Source organism: Acomys minous, assembly GCF_964271855.1.
Source record: "Acomys minous genome assembly, chromosome: 6".
Classification (NCBI taxonomy): domain Eukaryota; kingdom Metazoa; phylum Chordata; class Mammalia; order Rodentia; family Muridae; genus Acomys; species Acomys minous.
The window spans coordinates 17713779-17737600 of NC_140487.1; the positions used below are offsets into that span (position 1 = coordinate 17713779).

A 23822-nucleotide genomic window follows, 5' to 3' on the forward strand; every position below is an offset into this window, starting at 1 on the left:
TTTTCCTTATCCTTTTAGTCCTACAAGTCATATATATATATATATACACATACACACATATAAAAGCTTCCAGTTTAGTGTTTTTAGGCACTCCTGAGTGTGAGAACAAGTGGGTCTCTGTTTCTTGTGATTTCTCTTGGGTTCGTTTCCTTATATTTGCTTTTTCCAAGTCCAGTGTATTAGTTTTTGTTTTATCTTTATGCTTTATTATATTATATTAATTTTGGCATTTTTCCTTAAAGGCCTGTTTTCTAATGAGAGGTAAGAAATGGAGTGAATGCAGATGGCAGGGGAAGAGCAAGGAGGTGGAAAGAGCTGAGAGTAGGGAGATGAGAAACCATAATCAGATATACTACATGAGAAAAAAAAAACATTTTCAATAAAACAAAAACATTTACCATTTAAAACAATAGAAATGTGATTCCCACTTTTATTCTTGTACATAGTTGTGCAGTTGGATGAAAGCTTGACAGGATGTCCAAATATCCTGTTGTGGCTGCGAAGAGTCTTATGTGGAGTTCGGTTGTTTGGCTGAAGGTAGGTAAGTCCACTTATTGAAGCCAGCATCCAAGTGTGTGTTCACAGTCTTCATTTATCTTTGTGTCACATCACAGAAGTGCATTTCTCTTTGTCTTATGTTGAGTTTGTTCAGTCTTTCTGCATAAGACAGATTTGCTTGCTATCGAGGAGACCTGCAAGTTGGGATAGTCTCAACTGAAACCATGCTTCATATGAAATGTGAAAATAGTAGTACTGACCTTGAGCTTTTTACAACTATTCTCATTATTTTATTCTTAATAAACTCCGTAATGAACATTAAAAAGGAAACAGGAAAGCAAGTATAAATGGGTGTACGTGGAACATTAACTACATCCCTTCACACAGTGACTCTACCCATTTGGCCTACCCACAAAAATATGACCCAATTTATATGAGGTTCTAGCTAATCAGATTAGCCATTTTTCCCTTAAAGAAAGAAACTAAAGGTATAGTCAGAAGTGAGCATGATCCTCAGCAGGACCGTTAAGGAAGAAATCCCTAGAATCCCCTCCTTTATTGACAGATATTCCCTTGCAGGAGAGGAGAGATTACGGTTCCCTTTGTGTGGTGTCATAAGTGGCGATTAAAGTTCTACCTAGAAGTTATCATTGGTCTTTCAAGCTCATGGAATAGAGTTGACTTAAAGCAAAGGCAAAAGAGACTCTCAAGTAACAAAGGTTAATGGCTCGTTCTCTCTAGGAGGTCAAAACCTAAGCCCACTGTGAAAGCTAGGTGTATTTTCTTTCTGTTTCTCATACTTCCTAGTTCCTGTTGCTTCTGAGCTGGCTTCGTCCCTCAGTCCAGCCTGCTTCCACTCCAGCTTTGTTAACTCAGACACTTTTCTTCTCTTACACAGATTTGTAATATCCTAAGTGGAGACACGGGCCTCAAGTCCACCTGGCCTTTAAATACGACATCTATCATTCACTGACTTTTCTTGTGTGACATTTAGTTCACATCTCATTGTGATGGTTTGCTACTAGGTCCACCCGAGAAAGAACATGCAGGGTCCTGCCTCATTTCCCTTAACATAGTGATTTTCATTACTACCTGCTCTCTTGAAAATGTCATGGCCTCGTTTTTTTTTGTGGATGGATCAAACTGCGTTGTGTGTTTGCCATGCTTCTTTGTCAGTTTATCTGGTGATGGTCAGGTAGGCTAGTTCCCTTCCCTAGTAACTGTGTATGCTAACTTCTTAAAACGTATTTTAAAGAAGGATGGGGCCTTTTTAAAAAACAATACAAATCATAAGCAGCTGGCTAGGCAGCAGCTGAGTCCAATCAGTTGGGCAAAATGTAAGCATTGTGAGCAGAAGCCAAAGTCAAGAACGCCCTGGCAGCTGCCCCGGGTGCCTGCTGCACTGATTAGCTCAACGTAGTGTCTTCCATCCTCCAGATCCTGCCCAAACACAGCTGACCGGTAGCAATGATTCCCAGTCGATTAAATCGCGAGTGAAATTTTCCATTTTTTGATTTATTTCCTACTTATCTGACTAATTTTTCATCATGTAATCTATAAAGATCTAAACACAAAACTTGACTGGAAAACACTCCATTTTCAGTGGGTGGAATAATTTTAACATGGCTGCCAAGAGGTTTGCATGGTTTAGGGCATTTTCACTACTTAAAGAAATCCATGACTTGAGCAAGTTGGTGCCTAACTGAATATCAAGTTACAGCTTGAATTCACTTATGTTTACTGTGCCACCTTAAATAAAAGTATTTCCAGGAAAGCTAGTCACATTCCTGTAACTTTTCATTAATTGCAGTGAAATTTTATATGCACACACAAAGCACATAGATACTTTTTACTGGCTATCTTTACTATTACAAGAACTACCAGTGTATTTGCTTGGCAGCCATGTCTCTTAGATATAAGCATCATGCAGTTTAAATTTGCAATAATATTCTACTCAAGGTAAAGGGGTTTTAAGATTTTTTTCTTGTGAGTAGAATTAAAAAGGTAACCCCCAAAACTGCAATTAGAAACAGTGGGATTGCTGAGATAGTTGAGTCAACTAACTACCTACCATACAAATATGATAACATGACTTTGTGTCCTCAATATCCACATAAAAAGCTGGTACAGTGGTGTATGACTCTAATTCTAGCACTGGGCAAGCAGAGAAAGGAGGCTCCTTGGCTGGTCAGCCTAGGCAAGTCAGTGAGCTCAAGGTTCACTGAGAGGCCTTGTTTCAAAAATAGAGTGCACACACACACATATACACACATGCACACACACACAAGGAACAAAGCAGATCAATATAACAATGTACAATGATGACAAGAATTTAATAAGTACACATCTGGATAAGTGGACACACAAAAGTAAAGCAAATGTGGAATGTGTACAAGAAGGTATAAAATGTAATGTAGACAGCAAGGACATAGTTTTACATTGAAAGGATCCCAAAGATAGGATAATGTGCAGTTTCTCAAATGACTGAGGAAAATCATTAAGATCACATTAGGAATGTTTTCATCCTCCTTATTAGTTTGAATTAATAGCAAATGCCAGAATGTAAGGACAATTACAAATTTAATGTATTGATGAATGAATTATAATTAAATCTTATAAACAGAATAAAACTCTTTTTAACTAAGAATGCTTTTTCCAATTGAGAGAGACATCCCAGCACCAGCCTGTGGACTCCACACGCTCTCACACAGGCACGTGATCCTGCACACACATGCACATGACTTCATCACAAATAAAAATAAGTTAATTAAATCCATAATTTTAATTAATTAGATTTTAAAAGAGCTGTTCTTCAGAAATGAATTGATAATAAAAATTTGCAAAAATTGAAAAATCAGGAATGTTAGAAAAACCTAGAACAGTTCATGAAGGCAATCACATCAGAATGAATACCAATCATGTAAGAGCAGGGCAACATGGCAGAAAGGAACTAGCTTCAGTAACAGAATGATTAGGAAGTTTTCTGACATAACATGGACTGACAGAAACTGAAGTGACATTTACTTCACAGGACGTACACATGCATAGCACAACCTGTACACGAGAGCTGTCCACTTCGATCCGACATGTCCATCATGCTATTTCCTAGTGCGAGCTAAGTCTGAAGAATGTCAATTTATGATTTGTAAATTGTGCTTATACTGAGTCACATATGGAAGAGCAAAGATCAGGAAAAATAGAATCACTTGTTTAGAAAATATGTCTCTCTCCACAGGATGTGCTTCATGCTGTTCCCAACTCCTCTGAGGCAAGGATAAGATGACAGTTCATCAAGGAATAACGGAAAGATACTGTCGTCTTCTCGGAAAAACGCCTTTCCCTTGATAGACAAAGGACAAGCAAGCGGCCCAAAGCTTTTCCAAACTCATACAGCTACTTCAAAGCATGGGGGAGACGGATCATTTTTCTCAAAGGCAAGTAAGTCTAACATCATATCTTGCAATTCCTCCATGTCATTATGAATGCAATTCTAAAATTTATTATGTACAGCAAATGTTGATGCCATTTCTTATCTGTGGCCTGAAATGCTTTTCTGGCATATTTCATATGTTCTCTACAATGTAAGCCTATTAGTAAAGAGAAAATGAACAAAGCTAAGCCTTACTAATTTGGACTGAGCATTTTGACAATCAGGACAGACCAAAGAGATGTAATTTCATATTTGCATCTACCTGTTGTCTCGAAAAATATTTCAAAGTAATTAGTCCCTTAGACATTCAAGGTTAGAGCATTTCTGGTTGAGTTGCAAAATGAGTGTTAAACTAAAACACATGGCTTCTTTTTGGTCCTGTTTCATTTTTAATGATGTTGAGCCAAGCATCTGTCCCAATCAGCAGCAAATTGTAGAAGGCAGGAGCTGGGTGGTCTCCAAATTTTATGGCTATTAAGAGAAATAAGTCTAGTCATGTATTCTCTCAGTCTTGAATGTTGTCTCTTCAGAATCAGCCAGTGAAGATACAATAAATCAATTAACGCAAGAAGAGAGGAAAGAGGGGAAGGAAAGAGGGAGAAATTTTGTGGCCTGAAAATGTCTGTCCGACCTCAAAAATCATCTGGAGGAACAAGCCTAAGCAAGTGATTGGAGTCTCCCAGGGCCCGGAAGGCAGTTCCTCATCAGTAAGACAAAACATACAGAAAGATACATCAGTTTCCCTGAGACCTAAAAGTCTCCCACTTAACAAGATCTCATCCTGCACTGGCTCGAATGTAGCCTTGCAGATGAATGTACCCAGACACTAGGAGCAACTTTAAGTCAGGACTTGAGAGAGCTGGTTTGCACTGTTTCACTGCAAGTCTTTCACCTCTTTCTCCTGATTATCCTAGTGTTGGAAATTATTTTCATGACCATGCAACCAATGAACAAGTACATTTCAAACCACTGGTTTTTACTGAAAACCAATGGGGCTTACTGGATCCTTTCCTGAAACTAACAAATGAAAACTTTTAAAAAAAACAAGCCCAGAAATGCATGTTTTTAATAAGCCTTTCCACCTCCCAGGTAATTATCAATAATGTTCAAGTCTAAGAACATTATCATATAATGAAGAATGTGAGATTTCAGTAAGGAGAGTACTGTAGAGGCCTACATCTTTTATTTTTAACTATTTATTACTCACCTGTATCTACTGAGCACGTGCAATCTGTATATGGGATACCAGGGGGGAAAGACACAGGCAACAAGCCATGAAAGAACTCATAGACCAGTCAGGGGTAGTAACAAGTAAACAGAACATTAGGATATACTTTGAGAAGTCTTAAGACAGGACTCACAGCAGGAAGTTCAACATCAGCCATTAGGAAAGTACCTAAAGCAAGTCCTATCTAAGCAGAGGGCTAGAGTAGGGTAGAGCCATTCAGACCGAGGTGCCAGAAACAGAAGTGAAGGCAGTGTATTCAGATGGAGCACAAGTTACACGCAATGATATGGGATGTGATATGGAGCCTTGGGAAGTGTGGCATTTAGAGATGCCAGTAATGCTACTGGCCATTATTTGCGGGGTGCTACTAGCAGTATGGGTAGAGATGAGAAAGTAAGATGGGAACATGAGTGTGGCTGACACGGTTTCTTGCCTTCACTATAGTCTCTCTTCCCTTTATCCATCAGCACCTCAGGTAAAGCGTAGGTTTTTCATGCTTTAAGAATAGAAAGAGACTTTTAAAGGCATTTTAAGGGCCAGAGAGATAGCTCATCAGTTAATAACACTTCTTGCACTTACAGAGATGCCAGGTTTGGTTCCCAGAACCCACATGACAGCTAACAATCATCTTTGGATCCAGTTCCAGAGGATCTGATGCCGTCTTCTGACCTCCTTGGGCATCTACATTCATGTGCTGCACAGACATACATGCAGGTAAAGCAGCCATATGCGTGAAATGAAAATAAGGAATCTTTTTTTAAGAAAAGGAAGCAAACTAACAAAACATTTTCTCTTCATTATCATGAGTCTAGGGTTGGACATGTGACCCAGGTCTGGCTAATGATCTAAGAAGTCCCTTGTGGCTAAAATAAACACTCAGAAGGAAAAGCTGCCATCCCTTGTGGGCCAGCAGGAAACTGAAGCTTCTCCAACCATCTTAGAGTCAAGAACGAGACCCCTCTCTTCTACATTGAGTGTGAGAAGATGGCTCAGTGGGTTAGGACATTTGCTTTAAAAGCAAGAAGACCTGAGTTCAAGTCCATAGCACCCACATAAAATGCCTGGCCCTGTGTGCCATTGTAGTCAAAATGGCAAGCTACATTTTGGCAAGCTGTTAAGACTCTGTCTCAATAAATAAGATGGAAAGTGTTGTGGTTTAAATGAACGCACCCCCTAGGCTCATGTGTCCATGCTTAATGTCCAGATGATAAAACTGTTTGGAAAGGATTAGGGGTGTGGTGTTGTAGGAAGTATGTTGCTGGGGTGGTGGCTTTGAGGTTTCAAAACCCACACCAGGCCCAGTCTTTCTCCTCTCTCTCTCTCTCTCTCTCTCTCTCTCTCTCTCTCTCTCTCTCCCCCCCCCTCCCACTTCCTGCAGATTAGGATATAGCTCTCAACTATTTCTCCATCACCCAATTAAATGCCTTTTTTTTATAAAATTGATTGGTCATATTGTCTCCTCACAGCAAGAGAACAGTAACTAAGAGAGAGATGAAGAAAGACATCTGATATACTCTTCTGGCCTACACATAAGAGCACACAAGTATGCACACAGGAAAACACACACACACACACACACACACACACACACACACACACACACACACATTGCAAATTATTGTCCTAGCCACTGTTACTTAGTTTAGCTGACAAAAACTCCTTTGGAATTGCCCTTTTCTTTGTCTTTTTCTTGGCACTGGAGAAAAGAAAATTGTTTTATTATTTAAGCAACTTTGTTGTACAGTCCTTTACTGGTAATTGAACAAATTCTAGAGGATTTGATGAAGAATGAATTGATAAGACAGATCCAGATCAGAAAGAGTTTTGCAATGCTTTTTTAAAACCTTGTTTCCTCCTGATAGTGGGGATACAATTGGGGCGTTGGCCATGCTATGCATATGTTCTCCTTTTCAGCTGTACCCAAATTCAATTCTTTCTCTGTAGCATAGAAACATATCCTTAACTGATTAGTGAAACTGAGCCTTTATAGGACTATATCGGGCTATTTACATAATTCTAGAGGGGTTGAATAGTTAGTTCACAGAAACACTTCTTCAGTTGAGATTCAGAGATAATATAAAATAGGGCTTCTGATACCAACCAATGGGTGATCTCAGCCTCTCGTGGCTACTTCCTTCCATGGTCTAAGTGGCTGTCGAGTTCCTGTACCTGTTGGGAAACATGGCAGTGATAGTCCAGAGCTTCTTCCCTTTTAGTTTTCCCCCCCAACAACTATTGGCACATTCACCTTCAGTATTAAATTAAGAGTATAACTGGGCATAGTGGTGCACCCTTGTAGTCCCACTTGGAGAGTCACTGGAGAGACTGAGGCAGGAGGTTTGTGTAAGTCCAGCAGGTCAAGAGTGACTAGGGAAATATCAAGAAATTCAGTCCATGGACAAGATGTGCCCACTGATACCCTAATGTCATGATCATCTGAGGGCGACCAATCTATTTCTGTTTGGATTTAAGACCTACTCCATAAGAAGGAACATGCCTGATACTAAACGTAGTTGAAAAATCAATGCCTGACATTTTGAGAAGACATAGAATTTTACATGAAATAATAATACAAGGCAAGGGATATCTCTTTATGAGTTATTGGTTAGGGAATCTTCAGAGGACTCTAAACCAACAAAAGCTATTGCCATTGCACATAACTACACGGTCAGACCTCGTTGCTGAAAACAAACAAACAAGCACTGTCATTTCAGAACACAGAAATCAATCTCATCCCAACCAAGAAACTTCTTACCTACTGGCTTGTTTTCACAGAGTCTGAACATACTGTCTAAGCTGCTGAGGGAGAACGGACTCCACTAGTCTTAGCCAGCACTGGACTATGGTTGCTATAATATCAGCCTCTTAGGTAAGTTGTGCCAGGTCAGTAGTGAAATGACGGTAGTAAGAGGATTAACCACTTTCTAAATGAATTTGAGGCTACAAGCGGGAATTTCATGTCTGGTACTGTAATTCTAGTCAAAAGCCCATGGCTGGTACAAACCTGAGCCTGCTATTGTTACTTAGTTAAATGGTCATGTTATCAAACTGCCTTCCAAATATCCATGTGTATATCCATGGCTGCTGTCATACTTGGTCACAGAAGCTTCTTTTTGCAATGGTCAACATTCAGTGTAGAAATCTGTAACTGGTCAAAGTGCTGAAAATAAAAGAGTAGGTTCTCAGCCTTAAATGAGACATCTCCATCAACTCACACCCTCTACTGAGGCTCAAGGGAAACAGGAAGAGGAGGCAAAAAGAATGTAAGAGCCTACCCAGATCTAGCCAATGGTCAGAACACTCTCCACAGTAGAGTGGAGAGTGGGGTATGACTTTCACACATACTCTGGTGCCTCCCCTTTGACCATGTCCCCTGGAGGGGGAGACCTGGTGGCACTCAGAGGAAGGACAGCAGGTTACCAAGAAGAGACTTGATACTCTATGAGCATATACACGGGGGAGGAAATCCCCTTCAGGAACAGTCATAGGGGAGGGGAATAAGGGGAAAATGGGAGGGAGGGAGGGATGGGAGGATACAAGGGAGGGGATAACCATTGAGATGTAACAAGAATAAATTAATTTTAAAAAAGGAAAAAAAAAGAATGTAAGAGCAGGAGAATGGGGGCGGGGTGGGGGGGAGAGCTGTGAATTGAATTGTGCCTTCTAGATAAGACACGGATTTTGCACTCATGAACTCACAAAAGCTGTGGTTACCTGCACAAGATCAAACCAGCCAAGGTTTTTGCATAAATGGGCAGGTACTCCCCAGCACCACCCTTTACTGAGGAACTATTGGAAACTAGTAGCTACTGGGGGAGGAAGAATAATTCTTTTTTGAAGGTTAGACCACTGATAGGTTTGCCATGCGTCAGTGGGTGGTCCCATGCTCAAGCCCATATGGGAACAATTAGTTACACCTAGTGGGTTATCAAAAGACATTTTAAAAATAACATCAACATTGTGAGGGGCACATATTTGAGAGGATATGGGTGCAGAGTTGGAGGAGGAAAATAAGAGGAAGGTATGATCATATTCATTGCTTACGTGTATGAAAATCTCAAGAATAAGGAAAATTAAGGTTTACTTTTTATTTATGTGTATGTGCCTAAGTGTGTGAACATATATTAGTGAGTATACACACATGTATGTACACACACACACACATACACACACACACAAACACACACACTCAGAGGCCAGATAAGGTGCTGCGTTGAATACCCTAGGATTATAGTCTGTTGCCTTATATCTTGTGTGATCCTGGCAACAGAAGTCACATTCTCTGCTAGAACAGCAAGTGCTCTTAACCACTAAATCCATCTCCAAGAAAATAATATTTTAATTAATAAAACTGAAATAATACCAATGCCTGGGGACTGCTGATGTTATGATAAATGGACACATGGCTGAACTACCTGCCTTCTAAATATCTGTTTACACGCATTGACTAGTTCTGCTTTCAGTCTAGGTCAAATGTGGTTCTTTTTGCAATAGTTAATAATTAATAGAGAGACTCAAAGCACTAAGAATTAAGTGACTCAGGTGTGCTGAATGCTCAGCACTAAACAGGACATCTATCTCAGCCCTCCCAAGGCTCAGGAGACAATTAGGAAAGGAGACGCAAGGATTTTAAGGGTGGAGCTTGGGGCAGAGTGCTGTGAAGTTGTGTTCTGAACATGGTATGCTGATGTAATCATAAATACAGAGCAGCTGTACAAAAGCCATGTGCAGAAAGCAGCCAAACATAGGACTTGAACAACAACAACAACAACAACAACAACAACAACAACAAAAAACAAAAACAAACAAACAAAAAAAAAGAACATGACAGCAGGAAGGGAAGTGGTTGGGAAGAAAAAGGGGTCTTCAGTCAGGAGTGGGAATAGAATAAGAAAGGGTAACAAGGGAGTGTACTCACAATTGTGTGCATTATGAAATTATTACAAATTAAATTTTAAAAATGTTTTAAAAAGAGACCTTATGTTTTTTTTTTAATCTCTCATTTCATTTCCATGGATAAAGAAACAGCTCTGTGTGGTCACAGCAGGAGATAAAACCCCACAAGGAGCCAGCAGAAGGCTGCACACAAAAGAAAGGAGAAATAATTAAATTTTTATTTCAGAAAGATTAGTGTCGCTTCTGGCAAGAGAATGCCTATGGCTCCAGGAGGAAGGAAAGCTGACAGGGCTGTGAGAAGTCATGGTGAGGAACCAGGCAGGCGGGGCTGGTGCAGGTGAGATGAAGACTCCCTCTAAACAGCACTAATCCAGCCCTTGGTGGTGAGTCCTCCCTTGCAAACTGCAAGAAGCAGCACAGCTTGGCTATTTGTCTGCTGTGTGGGAGGGAAGAATGGGCTTCATAATTAGAGTTGTAAGTAGAGTCTCTTGCTAGCTTTTAAATAATCTAACCTCTACTTTAGTTATCCTACAGAATCTATAAGCTTCAAGTGGTGTCAAGGCTAATACTTCTTCAATACTGATTTAACACAAAGAGTATTAACAACTTTCAAGTTTCTTTATAGGCTAAAATACAAAACATGAGAGTCAGTAGTCAATCCTTATAATGTGCCTCCATCAATAACATAGGGCGGGGGAAATCATCTACTACATGTTTTCAGGAAAGAACACAGTGTGTCTAAGGTCAAAGGTAGATGAAGGCTCAGGCTGTATCATGATGCCAGCCAATAAAAATGAGCTACCGGAACCAAAATTGCTCAGGAAACCAAAGAATGATCAAATGCAACTATGTATGACAATGAGAGTAATTAGCCCAACCGAATTATGACGTTTTCTACCCCTATAAAGTAGACTTAAAGACTTAAAGACAAATTAGACACTTTAATTATTATTTGTATAATATTTTTAGGTAGATGAAACTTTTTGTTTGTTTGTTTTTGTTTTTGTTTTTGTTTTTGAGACAGGGTTTCTCTGTGTAGCCTTGGCTGTCCTAGACTTACTTTGTACACCAGGCTGGCCTCGAACTCACAGTGACCTACCTGCCTCTGCCTCCTGAGTGCTGGGATTAAAGGCGTGCATCATTTTTCTGAGGTGGTCTATACACCAACACATCACAGGAAAGAACAGAAGATGATAGGAACCCAAGGTGAGAAACATGGAAAACAGGAAGGAACAGAAGGCAAGGAGGGGGCTGGTTTCCTCTGCACCAACTAACACTGCCTCCTGTGCTTCGGTGTTGGAACTGATGGGGCAAGTAGACCCTCTGCCACTGCCAACACAGCCACCAGTGCCTGGAAACCATTCTGAAGGTCGGCGAAGCACAGTTAACCTGAATAATGACAAACTTGCCGATGATTATCCTTTTCCTGCCCAAAGCTAAGAACTTCAAATGGTTTTAACAGTCAAAATCTGCATTAGGTTTGTATAATTCTGCATTGTTTATGCATATACAGTATTCCCATGCATTCTTAGATGACTCCTAATAACATTTTCGAGGTGTGATTACACAAAAAATTTCTTCATTTAAAATATATAAACTAATAGTTCTCAGTAAATGTACCAAAAGATGGATTCATTTTAAATGTTTTTTTATTGATTCTTCATGAATTTCATATTGTGCACCCCAATCCCACTTATTTTTCAGTCCTTCCATATCCACTCTCCACCCTTGTAACTTCTCCTGCCACCACCACGCCCCCCCCCTCACAAATCTCGCTGTGGAAGCTGCAAAAGTGTCACAGTATGTCACACAGTGTACCCTTCTGACCAAACAGCTTATCTGCCAATGTTCACTGCAATGAGCCATTGGTCTGATTCAAGGCCTCTGACTTCTGCTGCACCATCAATACTGGACCCTCACCAAGACTCCTCTCTACGATCCTGGGGTTTCCCTGAGTCATGGAGATCTCATAGCTTTGTTTCTATAGGACTTGGCCCCTTCACTCTAGCACCTCGTAGGTGGGTTAGATGTTGGGGTGAGCCAGCTCAAAGGCCGGGATTTGAGCCTGGCTTAGTCAGCCTGCCAGCTCTCCTGCACCCTCATTGATGGCGCCAGCTCGCCTGTACTGCCTAGGCAAGGAGCCAACTCTCCCACACCCACACCCCCAGGGTTAGCTCTTCCAAGCTGTTCAGGGGAGGGGAGGGGCCAGATCCCCCGCTTTCTGCAGCTGGCAAAGGGCAAGGTATTCCTAATAACACTTTTGAATAAGAACTATCAATATTTTATATGTGGACACATGAGCTTTGAGGCAATAAACAAGTAGCCCAGTGGCTTCCACACTGGGCTTCATGGAGAAATCACTTGGTTTGGGATATAGATGGATAGATAGATAGGTGATAGATACTACACGGGGAGGGAGTGATGGAGGGAGAGTTCTTTGTTGCCTCTATAGAGATTGAGACTTAACTGTCCTTTAAATAAACTGAATAGTTACTTAGTTGGCTACTTGTTTTGAGCTAACTTCTTACCATGTAAGACAAACAGGCCTAGGACTCCTCTTCTTCATGCCTCAGCCTCCTGGCTGCTGGGATTACAGATATGGGCCTTCATGCTTAGTTAAGTTTGGGGGGCTTGAAGTGTGATTCTGAGTGCAAACAAGTTTGTGAAATATTAGATTAGTTTCAGGTCACCAAAGGGTTAAGTCGTGGACTTGGAGCTCCAAGGTTTCACTGTCAAGTCCATGCTTGTGGGATTATATTTGACATGAAGATCTAGATAAAGATTGTCCTAGTTAATATCCTCCTGAGATTTACAGGAAAGATGAGTTTCAAATCCTTCTGGTGATGTTGCCTTCGATCACTGTTAGAATTTGGGAGCCTTCTCTAAATTTTCTAATGAACAAGTGGTCTGAAAATATAAATATGTTACAAGTGTTTAGCTGATTTGTTGTGGTAGAAATATTTGTAAAGAATATCAGATCATGTGGGCCATGAAAGTTACAAGGGGAGATTAAGATTAGCAAGTGGGTAAGAGATGAAGGGAAAGGAAAATCTACTGAAACACTCTTTATTCAAAAATATCATAATGATATCTAAAACCTTGTATGATCACTTTAAAAATAATTTAAAAACAGATTAGACCATATAAATATTGTTACTGGAGTATGAAGGTCTGGTATGAAACACATGAGGAATTAATGCAGACTTTACCAAAACAAAGCCAAGAGAATTCCCTTGATAACCCTCCTTCAAAGGGATTTGCTCAATGTAAAACTTCCCTCATTAATTAACAACAGATTTCTCGATTAAACATCAGAATCCAAAACACTCTGGTGGATACATTAGAGAGCACACCATAAATAGCAAAGAGGCCTTGCCCTACCTGAGCGCATATGTAAACTTCTTGTTGAAATTTTGGAAACATTGGCATGAAGTCTGATTCTACATCTCTTAGTTCTTGTTTTCTGATTTTAAAAGTTTTCACTTAGTATTGCTTTGGTAAGCATTCTGAGGACCTCATTAAGTATCTGGGAGAAAGAGAAGTTGCAGGTGCATGGCATAAAAGAGTGGGATAGGGTTTTCTGGAGGTCTCTAGAAGCTATGGGACACATCTCGGACAAGCTGGCCTTGGCAATTATAGATGACACTCATTCTGTGTGGATGAGTCAAGAGAGAGGAGGGTGACTGTGGGGGACAGTGAACAAGAGGAGGCAAGCAGAGTTCAGTGAAGCAAGGCGCATGATGCAACTAAGGAAATTGATAAGGGCTTGGAATGTCTTGATTAAGCTGTTGGTTTTGATGTAAGCTTTGGAAAACTCTAAAGTTGGGATGAAGCCAATCAAAATAATATATAATTAACTTCATTCTTGAATAACTCCAAGCCATGACCTCTGTCTTCTATTTTTTTCACATATTCCACCTCCATCCCGCCATGGCTTGCCACAGGCACACTCAATCCTACCAGAAAGTAGCTACAAAGAAAAAAAACCCTACAATCCTTACTTTGTATCATTCTAACCAATTTATATTAACCAAAATACATAATCTCAAATGTAAAGAAGTTTTAAAATTCTAGCTAAGAAACAATCTAGAGGGAACAGGAGTGAAAAATGGAGGGAAAATAGACAGAAGAACTGAGCAAACATAAACAAAACTGTAATTTCTTATAGTGAGTCATAAGTTTGTGAGGGGCAGGAGATTTTGTTTTGTTTTGTTTGGGTCGCAAGTGCCTAGGCTAGTCTTAAACTCTGTATGTAGTCAAAGATGCTCTTGAACTCTTAATCGACGTGCCTACATTTCTCCAGTGCTGTGTTTACAGACATGTGCCACCATGTCCTGTTTATGCAATACTAGGGTTTGAACCAGGCCCTCGTGCATGCTACACTAGCACCCTACCGACTGAACTAGATCTTTAGGCCATGGACCATAACCACAGTGGTGTTTAACCTTGGTTGTCAGCTTAATGCGATTCAGACAAGCCACTGGAACAAACTTCTGTGTATGTCAGTGAGGGATGGCTTAGGCTAATTTTGAGCAGCACCACTCCATGGGCTGGGTTCTCAGACTGAATAAAAAAGAGAGAGCCAAGTGAGTTTAGGCATTTACTGCTTTTGCTTCCTGGCTGTGGCCAGAAGGTGATCAGCTGCCTCAAGATCCTTCCTTCCTGAGTTCCTTGCCATGATAGACCCCACCCCCGCCACCATGGGAAGAACTCTAGCAACAGCTACAGCCAAGGTAACTACTGAAAATGAGCCTATAACTGTTCAAGAGAAACTTACTCTGCACTGGACAATAGGAATTACATATTGATGGCAAGACACCATCCACCAAAGGCTCCGACTGGTGAAAATATAGCAGCTCTTTGAAAATAACCAATGAGGGAAGTGTTTCCCTTGGGTCAGCATGCAAAGGTTGCACGTGCAAACAATGAAGGATTGAAGGGATTGTGGACTTTTGCACCATGGTCCTAGAAAGCTGATGAGGCCAGAAAATGTGTATCAGGGTCTGAGTTCTATATGAGATGTCACTGAATGAAGTGATATAGGTGAAATCTGAATGTGGAGACCTGAGTATGTTAGAGATCCTATAAGATCATGGACCATCTGCTGACAAAAGCCGTGTGCCTCGAATAGAATCTGATCAAGAGAGATTTGCGTGTTTGCTACAGGCATCAAAACTGCCTAAACCCTTTGGAGGCCAGATAGTTCCATCATGGATGCCAAAAAGATACACAGAGTTGCACTATTTGCCCTGCTGTGTTTTGCTTCAATATGATCATTGTTTGCTATGACCTCATTCGTCTCTTTTGGAATGGTAATGTTCATTCTATACCATTATATATTGAAAGTATGTAATTAGCTGCTGGTATTATACATACTCACAGTTAAGAAATTTAAACCCCTACCCAGATCTAGCCAATGGGCAGAACATTCTCTACAGCTGAGTGGAGAGTGGGGTAAGACTTTCACATGTACTTTGGTGCTTCATACTTGACCATGTCCCCTGGAGGGGGAGACCTGGTGGCACTCAGAGGAAGGACAGCAGGTTACCAAGAAAAGACTTGATACCCTATGAGCATATACAGGGGGAGGTAATCCCCCTCAGGAACAGTCATAGGGGAGGGGAATAAGGGGAAAATGGGAGGGAGAGAAGAATGGGAGGATACAAGGGATGGGATAACCATTGAGATGTAACAATAAAAAATTTTTTTAAAAAAGAAAAAAAAAAGAAATTGTCACAAGTCTTAGCTAAGACTTGTTCTTCAGGCTTTTAAATAGTGTTGCAGCTGTTAAGTATTATGGGGGCTTTTGATGTTGGACTCAACATAGTTTGAATTATGAATTAACTCACAGAACTGTGAGTGTAACTCTATGAGGTTAGAGGTTGAAAGGGTATCATTGGAAAGGAATGTGTTTCAGTATCTAGATGACCAGGGGTGAAGTTGTGATGGTTTTGAATGCAATGTGACCAGCTGTTTCAAGCTGCTGCCTCCATGCTGCTGACTACCTTGCCACAATGGATTGTATCCTTAAACTATGAAACAAAATAAACCACTCCTTCTTTACATTGCTATGTTAGTTATTCTGTTGCAGCAGCGAAACAAGTTACTAATACAATAACCAATTGAAAACATAAGTAAACTGCTAGAAAGGAATTCAAAATAATTTTGAGGTTTTCAGGCTTTCTGAGAGAACAAAGAAGCTTTGAAAAGAAAAGGTTACTCACCTAGTCTTACATAAGTCTGAGAGAAGATAAGCAAACTGAATGAACAATAGGACAATCACATAGTGATGTCATAAATTCAGGCAATATGTTTTCAAACTCTAGTTTTATATGAGAAATATGGAAAAAGAGGAAGGAGGGGTATATGAGAGAACTTGAAGGGGGAAGAGATGGCATGGGTGATGTGTTTTATTATAATCTCAAAACAATTTAAAAATAACTAAAAATGTCAATTTATCAGAGGCAGTCCCCACTCTACCCTCCCTGATCTCCATGTGCAGAATGAGCTGTCCATCAGTTACATCTGAACATGGGGACTAGGTCCTCTGTTTGCAATGTCCTTGGTTGGTGCATCAGTTTATACAGGCCTCCTTGGGTCCAGATCCACCAGCCTTGATAGTCTCCATGTGGAGCTTCACACACACACACACACACACACACACACACACACACACACACACACACCCTTACATCCCCCACCTCTTCCATTAACTCCCAGCTCTTGACCAAGAGTCCCGCTTGATATGAACTCTGGTGCCTGCAATTTGATCGCTGCCCCTTGGTGGAGAGGCCCTGTGGGAACACAGAGGAAGGGGACACAGGTTATCCAGATAATACAGGATAGGCTGTGGTCAGACAGTGGGGAAGGAGGACCCCACAGGTCAGAGGTCTAGGGGAGGAGAATAGGGCGGAAGAGGAAGGGTGGATGGGAACAGGAGATAAGGGCGAGGGGATTACAATAGAGACGCACCATAAATAAATTATAATAATTAATTAATTAAGATGTAATATGAATAAATTAATAAAATATATTTTTATTTTTATATAAGTTTTAAAATGTCAGTTTATGGGTCTTCCTTTTGAGTTCAGTTCTGGAAATTTTCAGCTCACCAAAGAGGCACTGAGAGGGCTAGGCTCACTCATGGATTTCCCAACCACCAAAGTCTGTGATTCTCCCCCACCATCAAAAGACCACAGAGTAAAGGCCCTTGAAACTAAGGGCAAGCAGGAGAACGTGAGCCAGTGTGAAGGTGTCTCCTACAGGGAGGGTCCAAGGTTTGCACTAAGCAGCTCACACTCCTCATGCAGCACCAGGGAGGAAGGAAGTCATGGACTTCTAGCACTGGACACACAATACCACACTGAATGGTCCCTGAAAGTACTGACCATAATGGAAGCCCAATTAGCAGGAAATGATCCAAAAGCAGGCAACTTTGATGTCAAAGACAGCCCTGCTCCAATTGCTAGGGGACCCACATGAAGAACAAGCTGCCCATGAGTTACACATGTGTCAGGTCCCTAGGTCCAGTCCATACATGCTCTTTGGTTGGTGGTTCAGTCTCTGTGAGTCCTCATGGGCCTATGCTAGTTAACTCTGTTGGTGTTTTTGTGGGGTTCTAGTCCCCTCGGTCCCTCTATCCTTCTATCCTTCCCTCAAGTCTTCCACAAGATTCCAGGAGTGCTGCCTAACGTTTTGCCCTGGGTCTCAGCAGCCCTGTTTTGATCTAATGCTGGGTAGAGCTTCTCAGAGGACAGTTATGCCACCTCGAGACCCAGCTATACCGCTCCTGGGCATACACCCGAAAGATGCTCCACCATACCACAAGGACACTTCCTCAACTATGTTCCTAACAGTTTTATTCATAATAACCAGAAACTGGAGACAACCTAGATGTCACTCAACTGAACACTCTATTAAGAAAATGTGGGACATTTACACAATGGAATACTACTCAGCTATTAAAAACAAGGAAATCTTGACATTTGCAGGCAGATGGATGGAACTAGAAAAGATGATCCTAAGTAGAGTAACCCAGCCCCAGAAAGACGTTCACGGTATGTACTCACTTATAAGCAGATTTTAACCATATAGTACAGGATAATCATACTACAATGCACAGACTCAAAGAAGCTAAGTAACAAGAAGGGCCCAAGGGAGGATGCTTGAATCTCACTAAGAAAGGCAAATAGAACAGATATCAGAAGTGGATGGAGAGGGAAGTGGGTGGGAGAGGGGTGGGGAGGAGGATGAGGGTGCAGTTCAGGTGTGGGGAGAGAGGGGGTGGGAGGTAAGAAGGCTAGGAGAGAGAAAGGAAACCAATGCGGGGAGATCCCTGGAGCAAGCCAGACACCTGTGATGGGGATACAGGGGTGACTCTAGTTGAGACTCCTAGCAGCAGAGGATATGGAGATGGAAGTGGCTACTTCCAGTATCCAGGAAGGACTTTCAGTGGATGAGGGGACATCAGCTCACCTACAAAACCTCCACCCCCAAATTTACCCTGCGTACAATATATGCAGGGATAAAGGTGGAGCAGAGACTGAAAGGATGTCCAACCACTGACTGGACCAACTTGAGACCCACCCGATGGGAGAGAGTGAACCCCCGATACTACTAATGATGCTCTGCTATGCTTGCAGATTAGAGGTTCTTAAGGGACAAATGAGGTGAACACTAGGTGGGAGCCTTAACCCACTACTTGGAAAAAGTTTCCAGGCCATGAGAGGAGAAGGGCCTGGGCAGAGGCAGCAATCTTCCTGAGTGGGTGTGGAGCTGGGAGTGTGGGCTCACCAAATGATAAGGGACTAGTGAAGAAAGTCAAGCACAAAGAGAAAAAGGAAGAGTCTGCAGAACTTTCTTCTAAGTCAGGTAGTGATCAGCTCATTCGTATGAAGGATCACTAGCCTCCAGTCTGAGCTGCATTCACATTTTAAAATTAGACAGTGGCAGGCTGAAACAAACATATCTGTGTACTTATATCCTTGTTTTGTGATTTTTTTCTTTCAGTTTTGAGACATGTTCATTATGGAGTCCTGATTAGATGGAAACATGCTATGGAGACCAGACTAGCCTCTACTTCCCTACTGCTGGGAATAAAATCATATACCATTTATTATTGTTGTTACTACTACTACTACTACTATTATTTTAAGACAGTGTCTCAGTATATCTCGTCACTGGATTTGAACTCACTACTTAGTTAAGAGTGAGCCTCAATTTTTGAGGCTCCTGAACCCACCTACAGAGCCTTGGAGTACAGGCATGTACCATGATGCCCAGTTTATATGGTGCTGGCAATTGAACCCAGGCTTCTTGCATAGAAGGCAACTTTTTGATCTATGTCCTCATTTTGTGGTATTTTATGTACATCAGGATAGTCTTTTGTTGCTATTGTTTGTAGTTGGTGCACAGATTATTAAAAACATTTGCTGCAGCAATATATATATATATATATACAGTGGCTTAAACAGTATCAGACTTGTGTGTTAGCATGCTACTCCTGTGACAAAAAATATTTTAAGTTTATGAGGATGGAAGATGTCTTTTGTTTCATGGTTTCGGTCCGTGCTCATTCTGCCATGGAGAGGCAGAGTACCATGGTGGAAAGTATATGCTGGAGTAATGTGCTTACCTTATGGTGACTGAGAGGCAAAGACAAGAGAAGCAGTCAGCATCCTCCTCAAGGACACCCCCCACTGACCCAGCTTCTTTCCACTAGAACTCACCCCGAAAAGGTTCCATCACTTCCCGCAGGAACGGGGAAAAGATTCAAGAGTTACATGCAATGGCATGATCCTAAGATACAGCTCTCTCTCCCTCTCTCTCTCTCTCCCTCTCAATCTCTCTCTCTCTCTCTCTCTCTCTCTCTCTCTCTCTCTCTCTCTGTGTGTGTGTGTGTGTATGTATGTGTGTGTGTTCTAATTATATTCTAGATAAGATCACCTAACCACACCATGCTGCAAGGGAATCTAAAACTGATAGTTTATATCTGGGAAATAATGTGCTCAGCTGAAACATACTAATGTAGAAAGAGTAGAGGATAAGGTATTAGTGAAACTGTTAACGTCTCTCTCAAAGCCAAGTGTGTGAGTTAAAACTAGATAGGAGAAAGCATATTAGATTAAGAGTTAGAAAATAGGAACCACAGGCCCAGGGCAGCTTCAAGTCCCTGATGAAATGAAGTATTCAACCTATACTGCAGCTGCGGTGCACGTATCCTCTCTGCCAGAGGTCAAAGTGGTTCTTGCACAAAGGGAAAAAGAGATCCCAGAGACCTAGAGAGCTCCAAACTTTCAGTTAAGTGCTGGTTTTGTTTGTTTGTTTTGTTTTGTTTTACTGGAAAGTATGATCCTTTCAGAGGCCTTCTGTCTACCAAGCCAAGATACAACTGTGAACTCTGGACTCTTTCTGGGCAGCTTAGTAAAGCTCCTAGTGAGAAGCAGACCTCTGCCCCCCATCGTGCATGACAGTCAAAAGTCTCCACCTGCAGTGAAGAAAAGGTCCTGTTCTGATGTCACCTCCAGCACTATCCTTGCAGAAATTCTAGTGAATGGTAACTGGGGTGGAAAGGCAGAGAGTCACATTATTTTTTTCAGAAATCTAAGTGGGTGCAATAATGAAAATAATTACCTTTCTCTCCATGCAAATAGGCCTCTTCTCATCATTGTAGTCTGGATTTTCAAATGAAAGGGAGTTAATTTCGATTAATGAAAGTTAATGCTAATTAAACATGTGTTCTACTTTCATATGCACACACACAAATTTACTTAAAGATCTCAGCAACTCTGCAGAGAGCATAACAAAAGCATTGTCCTGCTACAAGCACAGCTCGAATTACCACAGAAGTAAAGCCAAAATTGGCTAAGATGCTTAATTCACATTCTTGAGGGTATACAGTTCCTTTAAAAGTATAATATAGTTCGGGAGGGGGCCAAATGATTTTTCTAAAAACTTTTAACTTAACCTTTTAAATTTAAATTTGTAGTGTCAGTTAAGAATCAGAAAAAAGTGTTTAAATGATATTTTTAAAGATCATTTTCCAAGCTTCAGTCTTATAGTTTACTTAATTTTAATCAAGTAGGTGATTTAAATTAGTCATTTGGGCCATGAGCGTAGGGAACTACAAATATCTACCTGGTCGAGCATTCATTGTTGATTTTTCACAAGAAAATGCATTCATCCCTCAAATGGTTGAGGGTATTGGAAACCTAAAATATTAAAAATATGTAGCAATTCCTTAAAACAGATTATATTATATATAAATTAATAACATAGATATTATATGTGTTGATATGTATGAGAAATGACGCATTAAAAATCCAACTATCTTGAAGTTGAGATCTAAATGTGTGAAAGAGACTTGTTGGGGATGTGCGGGAAGTAAGTGAGGTAGCAACCAGAAGATGGCATATACATATGAACTGTCAAAAAAATAACTAAAAGGGAAAAAGGGTAATATGAAACTTCCCTTCTGAAATTTTTATTTATTTATAAGTTAGTTGCGTGGGAGGCAGAGAGGGTGCTTGTACATGTGTCAGCCCATTCCGCTAGAGAGCAGAAGTAAAACTCAGGTGTCATTGATCAGGGTCTGTCCACCTTGCTTTTTGAGATAGGACAGATGTCCTACAGCGAGAACACTGTTCTGGAACTCGCTAGTTGGGCTAGGTTCAAAAGTCCACGGGATCCACCTGCTCCGTTTCCGCAGCAATGGGGTTACACACATGCACCTCCATGCCTGCCTTTTCCACTTGAGCCCTGGGGGGTCAGAGTTGGGTCCTCACACTTGCGTGTGTACGCTATTGCTCTACCAACTGAACTGTCTCCTCAACCAGTACACAAACGATTCCTAAAAGCAAACCACTCCCTCAATGCCTCATATGTTAGTGTTCTCTTTAAGAATTAAAAGTAGAAGCATGGAGCCTTGGTGCCAGAATCCTTCATTTGTTTTTCCTTATGAGGACCAGGGTGGGAAGGTGGCTACTTGTTTCAACCTCCCCACACAAAGGCATCTTGTAGCGCCCTGGGCTACTAAGCCCAATATCATAAATGTGTCATTCCCTGAGCATGTATCTATTTGAAAGGACTTGTCTTAGCTACTGTTCTACTGCTGTGAAGACACACCATGACCAAGGCAATGCTTATAAAAGGAAGCATTTAATTGGGGGCTTGCTTACAGTTTCAGATGTGAAACCCAGAACCCACCCCTAGCCCCCTACACCACACCTCCTCTAGCAAGGCCACGCCTCCTGACTCTTCCTAAACTGTTCATCAACCAGAAGCTAAGGATGCAAACATATGAGCCTAAGGGGGACATTCTATGTCAAGCATCATGGGGCAGTCTGTTCACTCTTTTGCCAAATAGGGTGAATATGAGGTGGGATGGTATGTTCTTTCTTTTTTTACATATACATTTATATTATTACACATAAGTAAAATAAACCACCTACAGCAAGAAGAACCATAAAATAATCAGGAAGTATATAAATTTTGCACTTATAGTGTTTTGGCTATTTGTATTTGGCAGCCTTGAAGAAAACATCTTTTCTATCTTGGTCCATCCAAAATTCTGAATGTAAATCCATATCTACTATATCTCATCATTACCAACTTTACATCTCGTCATTACCAACAGAAAACATCTATCTAGACCTAAAAAACACCTTAACTCCTAAATGACTAAGCTTAATTGTAAAACTAAACTATTTGGTCTTCAACTCCATCAGAGACTTGAGAAGGAATAAAATTATTTACCTGAATATACAGGGGGTGGAATGGCTTTTAGCCTGTAACTATTCTAGGAAAGGTATTGGACGTGCTATGTGTGTAGGCATGGTTGCGTGTGTGTGTGTGTGTGTGTGTGTGTGTGTGTGTGTATGTGTGTGTGTGTGTGTGTGTGAATAAAACTATGAACACTTTTTACTTTTTTATATATCTTTACTGAGATATAATTCACAAATACTAATTTTGAGTTATTCACAAATTTACAAATATATGTAATAACTGTCTTTTGTCAATGTTAGAAAGTTGTTATCATTCAAGCAGGGGGAAAGAAAAAAAGAAAAACTTGCATCCTTTGGATCCCCTCCCTATTTATCCTAAGTGATGACTAACAAACTTTTGTCTCTATAAAAGTGTTCTTCTTTCTGAACTTTAAAATAGATGGGATAGTGTATCCTGCGGCCTATCAGGACTGACTTCTTTCACTTAGAATGCTTTCAAATTTCTTCTAAGTTGTAATGTACAGCAATGCTTTGGCACTTTGTGGCCAAACAAATTTTATTGTGTGTATATAGTACACTTTGCTTATTCTTTTGTTTGGGGATAGACACTTTGATTGTTTTGATCTATTATTTTGAAGTCACAGACACTCATGTGTAAGCTTTTACACAGTCATATGTGTCCATATCTCTGTAGGACAGATATGGAGTGGAGCTCTGAGAGAATTGCCAGACTATTTCATCAAATGGCTGCAGCACTTTCTTCCCATCAACAGTGTGTGAGGCTCTGATTTCTTCACCTCTCTAGATGGATTTACTTTTGCTTAGTATCATTTTGCTAAGAATGACAGACTAGAGGAGGGCAACAGGGAAGCCACAGTAAAGACCACATCAAGACTAGGCTGCCATGACGGTTAGTCTTCATTGGCAATTTAACTGCATTCAGAATCTCCAAGGAGGCATACCTCTGGGTGCACCCGTGAGGGCGTTTCCAGAGCTATTTAATTTGAGGAGGGATGTCACCTGAACGTGAGTGATGTCACCTATCCCA

At 40.9% G+C, this 23822-nt stretch overlaps 1 long non-coding RNA gene across 1 annotated transcript; it reads right to left on the reverse strand.

Moving 5' to 3' along the window:
* Positions 1-441: 441 nt before the first annotated feature.
* LOC311599867 lies at positions 442-21264 on the reverse strand. Its single transcript, XR_014780040.1, has 4 exons — positions 21189-21264; positions 20685-20725; positions 7258-7325; positions 442-692 (listed from the first exon to the last, which is right to left on the reverse strand). It is a non-coding gene; the product is annotated as an uncharacterized lncRNA (long non-coding RNA).
* Between the last annotated feature and the right edge of the window lie 2558 nt (positions 21265-23822).